Source organism: Myotis lucifugus, unplaced genomic scaffold (assembly GCF_000147115.1).
Source record: "Myotis lucifugus unplaced genomic scaffold, Myoluc2.0 scaffold_54, whole genome shotgun sequence".
In the NCBI taxonomy this organism is placed as follows: Eukaryota; Metazoa; Chordata; class Mammalia; order Chiroptera; family Vespertilionidae; genus Myotis; species Myotis lucifugus.
This window is the reverse complement of record NW_005871102.1, coordinates 467008-475111: the sequence shown is the minus strand read 5'-3', so window position 1 is coordinate 475111 and position 8104 is coordinate 467008.

Sequence of the window (8104 nt, the reverse complement as noted above, 5' to 3'; positions counted from 1 at the left end):
AGGGATAAGCAAAGCAGGGAAACCCCTGGGATTGGATAAAAAGTAAAATGATGGACACATACTTAGGTGGGTGCAGGAACAATTAACATGATGATGAAGGAATTTGTGGTATCTGTCCTGGGGCCCAGCACATTTGGTTGTGACCCAGGGGCTCCAGATAAAGGGAAGTCACAAGTTACCCAGACATTTCAAGGGTATGTTATCATAGATGCAAAAAGACAGATAGGCTCAGTTAAGGTAAAGGTTGACCTTGTCAGTGAAGATACTGGCCTAGGACGTAACTGCCCACCATAACTGCTTTTAGTCAAAGTTTAATTTCAGACCATCCTTTGTGGTTACTTTAGGTCTCTGAGTTTGCAAGACTGCCATGCAGGCCTCCCCTGAGCTTGTCAGGTCAGCATGTAGCCCCTTTTGTCCACAAGTCCCACAGGAGTATGTACTGCTCCCCTCCTGGTCCAGGGACAGCATCTCTGAGCAGAGTTATTTCTCTTTCCAGTGAGAAACCAATACAGATTCTCGGCCTTAATCTTGAAAAAGGCAGCCAATTACTCTCTTACCTGTTGAAGGCCCAGCAGTGGTTACTAACCTGGGGAAGAGCTCATCTGTTTGCTGGATGCAGAATTTACTCCCAGAGAAAAAATTAGTCATCAGAGAACTAGGAAATCCAAAGAACTTTCCTCTGACGTCATCAGAACATTCACATAATCTATCTTTAATTTGAACATTTTCACAACATTAGAAACCTGTCGAGATAAAAGAATATACTGACAGAGGGAAGGAGGCACAATATGAACAAGGGATACATGGAGAGAAACAAGGAGAGATGGGGAGCTGGAGGAGGAGTGAATAAGAAATGAACTTGGCAAGTCCTGCAGCTTTGTGGTCACCATGGTGACCTCATGAGGTCATTTCTCTGTCTTCTTCCGACTTTCAAGAAAATCTTTGAAGGATTGACCTGCAGTCCAAGGAAGCCAAATGAACAGTGGAAGAGATCCTATATCTTTATCCTTTTTCATTGCTCTTACTGGCAGCAATCAATGTGAAGTTTTGGGTTTGACTTATTTTTTTTTTTTTTAAGAAAAGAGGAATTTATGAAAAAGTGTAAAAGCTAGAAGCTGAATAGTGATAGGAGCAGCAGGCTGATTGATAACCATGATGACTGAGGAAACAAGGCCTCGTCCCATGCTTTCCTGCTGTGGTTGTGTAAGAAACTGAAAATGCACAACCAGGAAGTGGCCCCTGGGTTCTCGCTTTTGTTCCTGAAATGTCTGGGGTAAGCCAGAGCCAGGGAGAAAGGGCTCTTCCGAAGCATACTTTGTTCTCAGTGAGTTTGTTTGAACACCTAACACCCCCAGGGAGCACATGAAAGGACAAACACACACATGGGGCCACCGTGCTGCTGAGGGTTACAGTCTGGCAAAATAAAACGCAAGATTAAACACCAGCATGTATCCATCCTGTGTTTCCCTAAGAGAACCTTCGTATTGGCCGAAAGGACATTTCATGCAGCCTGGGCCAACAGTGTGTTGCTTGGGACAGTAAATACGCTAAAGGAGAACTTATCTTTGGGTCCCACATGGCTACGTGACCCTCTGATATCACCAGTGTGATGTTGCAGCTTCCTAGACACAGCTGTCTTTGAACACATGCAACATAGGGCTGTCAATGAATAAATAAAACTCCATGAGCAGGAGAGAGCCCACACCTAGACACCCTGCAATACGATCCTGCTGTGTTTCACCTTCCACAGGCTTCGGCCACACGGTGCATGTGTTTACAAAAATTTCACACACACACACACACACACACACACACACACACACACACGGGAAACCAGATTTTTTCTGTTGTGCTTTATGGTGACACAAATTATGGGTTGCTCTATTCGCCATTGTTTCTATGCAAACTGCTTGACTTTTTGTTCATAAAATTAAAATTAGCAACAACAACAACAACAAAAAGAATCTTTTTCTCCTCACTCCCACCCTTCTTGCTATTTTATATCTAAAGGTTGATACAACTCATTGACTTGCGTAAAATGGAGACAAGAGTCAACAGAAAGAGTACAGGAAAAAACCCAGCCCCTCACTCAACACTTGTGAGGCCTTAGGTAAGGCTCTTAATTTCCCTAAGTCTGTAAAATGAGAGCGACGAGGCTCCTCTGGGATTGAAAAGATAATCAAATAAGGTAATGGGAGCTTTTAGCAAAGTGTCCAGCACAGAGTCATCACTACTGAACATTAGTCGAATCTTAATCTGAATCAGTGGGTGGAAGAGAACACAAAATACTTGAAAAACATCCATTAGGACTATTTTTAGTCTTCAAAGCAGTTCTGCCAGTTGAGGAACATATTTTTGTGTATCGTATTCACTGATCTGGCACTTAACACTTAAAGTGCCTTGTATTTTCTCAACAATGAAACAATGAATTGCTGAGTTTTTCTTAATGACTCTTTTCAGCATCCCCGGCTACCATCTGCACAGAATAAACTAGACCTAAGTAGTACTCTTCCGTCCATGTTGCCTTCCTGTCCTGTATATAGATTTCTAAGAGCTCTGCCTATAATGATATTCCTTATGTTCTGCTTTATTTCGAAGCGTTCAATATACTTCTGCAAATTAGGGAGGAGAAAAAGTTGAGACACACAAATTGGACATAGGATGTCTATATTCTAGAGCAGGGGTCCTCAAACTACGGCCTGCGGGCCACATGCAAATACAAATATTGTATTTGTTCCCGTTTTGTTTTTTTACATCAAAATAAGATATGTGCAGTGTGCATAGGAATTTGTTCATAGTTTTTTTTTTAAACTATAGTCCGGCCCTCCAACGGTCTGAGGGACAGTGAACTGGCCCCCTGTTTAAAAAGTTTGAGGACCCCTGTTCTAGAGTGTTTAAATGTCTAGATTCTCAGGGCTGGGAGGAAGCAAGTCCTCATGTTAGCGAACCACGAAAGATGAAATGATAGCTCAGAGTCTGTGTCAGCAGACCAGGTGGGGCTGAAGTTCCCCATGTCTTAACCCACTCATTATGACTCTGTAGGTGGGGCTCTCGCTGAGATCACCATGAATAACCCAGGTGAAGACAGGCCTGAAGCAAGCAGAGTCTTGCTGGCCCCAGGTAAATCTGTTATGAGTATTTTCCTACTACTTTATATGGGGAGAAGGAGAGAGCTGGCTCCCGGGGATAGACCCAGAAACATGTACTCACATACTGCTTTTTGCTTACAATGAATAAAACTCGAGATTTTTATTATTTCTTTATGACCATCACCCCTTCTATCTTATGGAAATAGCATTTCCTTGTTCTAGGGTAACTGAACTCCCCCCACCTTGCACCTGGCCCCAAGGGGTCTGGATGGGTGCTGTCCTCACCCTCCTGGCCAGTGATTGGCCTCTTGTGGGGGCACGTGACCCAGGTTAGCACATTCTGAGTCTTTCCTTGGGATTTTTCAAACTGGAGTTTAGGGGATGTGCCTTTTTTTTTTTTTTTTTTTAACCTGTGTGATGTCTAAGGGATGGAGCTGGAACCCAGGGACTGCTGGTACCCTTGATTAGGAGCAAATGAAGTCAGCAGCAGAGAGAAGCAGAGATAAAGGATAAAGGTCCTACTGATATTCAAGCCCTGGCTCCAGTTTTCCCAGGACAGGATGTCCTTTCTGGAGTCTGGTTAAAGGAGACAAGGCGATCCTCTGTTATTTAAGCTAGTTCGAGTTGGACTTCTGATTCCTGAAATCAAAAGAATTCCAATTGACATGCCCTGCCTACCTGAAGAATGTATTTCCTCACAGGTGAAAAGAGCAACGTAATTATTTTGCATGATAAAGAACTGATAGGTAAATAGCTTTCGGTCTTTAGAACCAGTGTCTAGACAATAATTAGAAATGACAAGTAATGCTGCTGTTGACTCTACTTGACAGGGATTGTTAACGCCTGACTTCCTCTGTGAAATCTATGTTTTAAAGCTATTTCACACAAAATGATTTCCCACTCATCAAACCCAGCAGCCCTTTTCTTCCTTCTCTTATGTCTCAAGTTCGCTTGTCCAGCCGCGTTTGCAATCGGAGCCTTTCTGTTCCTTAGGAAATGTTATCCCATCTTGCAAGTTTCCATTCGTTAGAATTCATCTTTTTGTGTCTTCAACCTCCATCTCCACTGCTTCTTTCCCATCTGCTCACATACATCTTTATATCTTCCCTGTTAACAGGAGTTTTAAGTGAACTTGTTTTGTTAAAATAAGTGCCTTCGTATCTAAACCCACAGCAGCAGTTTGATCCTCCAAGTAGGTAACCTCAGGGGTTGGATGTATTCTGATTTGAAATAAAACCAAATAACTTTTTGAAATTGAAATATAATCGACATATGACATTGTGTAAATTTATGATGCACAATGTGTTGACTGGATACACTTTATATTACAACATGACTATGGTCTTAGCTAGATAATCACCTCTGTCATGCCATATTTCTTCTTAGTGGTGGGAACAGTTAAGATGTAGTCTCTTAGCAACTTTGAAGTTCATCATACAGTATTGTTGTCTATAATCACTGTGCTGTGTGTTACATCCCCAGGATTTATTTATCTACTGGTTTCAAGTCTATACCCTTAAATGACACATCCTCAATTCCCCGATCCTACAGCCCCTGGTAACCACAAATGACTTTTAAAGTAGAAATTCCACTAAAGTCTCCAGTAGACTATAACACCCTCCAGGTTACAGAAGTGTCCTATTTATCTATATCCTTAGCCCCCTAGGACTCTGCTTGGCATATACTAGTACTACGTAGTCAATAAATGTTGAATGAATGAATGATTTTAGTCATCTTCTATAGAGGTCCACTCTCAGACTCACTGGTTAACTACCTAAGCAATTTCCAAGCTTGGGGTTTTATGAATGCCTGTAATCCTGGAGCCCAAATGTAAAATCATTATAATTCAATTAGAAAAATCTGAGAGACACAATAGTAAACCCGGGGGCAATAGATTAGAACACCAAGAAAGGTTTAATCTCTAACAAAGACCATGGTCACAAATACACTTAGGCCCAACTCTGACTAGAAAACTGTAATTTATCTAAAGCCACAGAGCACCCAGGGGAGTGGCCTACCTGTAGAGAAGATGAGGGAGAGAAGGGAAGCGCTATGGCAACGGGTATGCTCTGAGATTGCTTTGTATTTTCTGCTTGAGAAGAATTGGGCAGTTTTAGTAGGCATATCACCTCTTTTGCTCAAGCAGGGAAAATTGCATTTTGTGAATTGTGTTAGGACCTATTTTGTGCTTAATTTTGATGGAGGTTCATGCTAAAAAGGAGGTTTCAGATCCAGCCAGGATGGAAATTTCAAATTCCATGAAAAATCAACAGAGATATATTTCTTTTTTTACAGGAGGATTTTCCCCAATGAGCAAGAAGAAACAACCTCTTATTTGACTGCTCGACAGGGAAGCTTACAGAAGATGCCAGTTTCTCGAGACATGCCTTCTGTAGGGAAGAAACAGGACTTGAGAAGCAAGGAGAACTCTGAGGAGCTGGCAGTCCAGACTCTGCCACCAATCATTTGGTGGCCAGGGATGGGATGACCAGGATGACAGGAGGAGGCGGGGCTGACTCTGAGTGTTCTAATCCTGCCTCTTTATTAACTATATAAATGTGGACGAAGCCTTCCTAAGCCACTTCTCCTCAGGCTTATTATTTCCACCAAAGTGACCTGTTCTTTCTCCTACTCCAATAGAGAAATTGCTTCAAACTTGTTCTGGGCCCAGATCTGTTTTCCAAGCAGTCTGCCTGGCTCAGAAATTTAGCTCCTGCCAGGGACCACTTTCTTGTGCAAACAAGGACAGCTATTTCCCCCAGGCCCTGGCTCAGAGGAATGTTAAACTCTGTTAAGGCCTTTGTGGGAGATCCTGGGAGTAAATACAATTTATATCCATTTCATCGTTGGATGCCGGGCCTGTTTTATAGAGCTCTCTATCCCAGTTACTCAACCAGTCCAATCATGTCTAATATATTCATAGCCAAGATACAAGATATTCTCTTGCTGCTGTCCTTGAAGTATCTTTTTACTTTGGACTTAACTGATCCTTTCAAATGGGTAGCCTGGGCCAGGGAATGCGCATGGGGATTAACAGGACTGAGTTAAGGCTGACCGCAAAGGCAAATCGTTGCCATTCACTCATTAAGTCATCAAACATATTTCTTGAGCTCCTGCTGCTTCATTCCAGGCACTGTGCTAGACACTGAGGACACAGAGATGAAAGCCGTAGCCCCTGCCCTCAAGTTGCGCACAGCCCCGCGGGTGGCTGCATGACGTGCTGGTGAAAATCAGACCCGTGTTCTAATCCTGACACTGCATCTTACTAACCGTATAAATGTGGACAAAGCCTTTCTAAGCTTCATTTCCCACATCTACAAAATGGGAATAATAGCCCTACTTCACAAGGTCAATGTGGTCATTAATAAGAGGAACTACAGTGCCTAGCACATAGAAAGCACTCAACAGATGGCATCTGTCATATCATGGTCATCATCGTCCTGGGAACAGCCAGGTAAGTGAGCAACTACAATACTGCATGTGACGTCTGAGGCTCGGGGAACGTGCTAGTACTATCAGAGCATCACCTGGGATGGTCATGAGGAAGAAGACTTACAAGAGGAGGGGAATTGATACCAAGCTGAGCCCAGAGAGAGAGAGAGTAGGAAGTCAGGCATGGGAAGTGCATTCTAGGAAGACAGAATAATAGCATATGTAAAAGCCCAGGGGCAATAAAAAGAGGCACTTTCAGGAAATTGCAAGTAGTTCAGTCTGTCTGCATCTTGGAATACATGTGGGGAGGTGGTCAGAGAGCTAGTGAGGAAGGGAGGGGCCGGGCCGTCACCCGGCAGTTGCCACAAGGTCACGCACTGCCACACCTACACCACTGTCCTTGTATCAATACCGGATGGTTCCTTATCCCTGAGGAACCTTCTCCCTTGGCCTTGGGCTTTAGAGATTTGGATGTTTCTTTCAATTTTCCATTTTGTCCTATGCCAGTCATGGCAGGTGTCACAAGGGAGGAGCAGGGCTCTGATGTCGTTTTCAGGAGTTTCCCTGAGGGGGGGGACCCATTCCAATACTGGACCAGCTTCCAGTTCCTTTAAATCCAGAGACCGCCCCATCAGGTGGGAGGAAGTCCTTATGTCCGGGAGAGGAAAGGAAGTACCAACTAGTGATCAATTGCTACAGAAGCCATGCCTGTGGCCAGTGTCTCTTGTTCTCACTGATGGCTCTGACCTAGCTACAGCTTAGGAGAAGGAGGAGCTTCAGATTTGCTACCATGTCCTATAGGAAGGTTCAGTCAAGGCCAGTCAACAGGTACTAACTGAGTACAGACTTTGTGTCTAGGACTGTGCTAGTCACTGTAGAGAAGGATTCAGGCAGTGTGCTGAGACCCAAAGCAGTGATCTACAGGCCAGATCCGTGGTTACAAGTCAACGCTCCAGAGTCCTTGCTCTTTCTGATCCCTGACGCTGCTTCTGGGCATTAAGCATGGCCACTTTAGTTTAGGGTCAGCTGGAAATAAAGTACAAGTCATGGCTGATTGCAACATCGCTTGCCTTGTTGACTTAATCGCAACAATCCTGACACAATAGAGGATTGTATTCAATCAATGGGAGGAATAGTGAATGGCCTTGCTAAGCAGGAAGAGGTACAATATGACCAGGAAAATCTTGGCAATCTCGGGTGGCTTTAAAGAGGTCAAGGCGTGGGCTGCTAGTCAACTGAGCTCTGGGCAAATCAAGAGAAACCCTGACTGACTCTCACACCTGCCTTCAGGTAGGCAAAGGGGCCTCTAAGGAGCTCTTACCAGGAGATGCTCTCTGCTCCTGGGCCATGAAGGACAGAAGGCAGGAACTGGAGGTTGAGAAGGTTTGTGGACCACTCGGTTGCCTTCACTAGATTTGGAAATCAGTGTCTGGGATCATGTATCATGTCTTATTGGGGGTGGGGAGGGAGGAAGGAACAGCACAAAGAGGGAGAAATTGACGGAATTCAAAGGCAGAAGGCTCCGCAAGACTAACAGAAGGAATGAATGAACCTATGTTAGCCTGGAAATTCACTTTAAGACC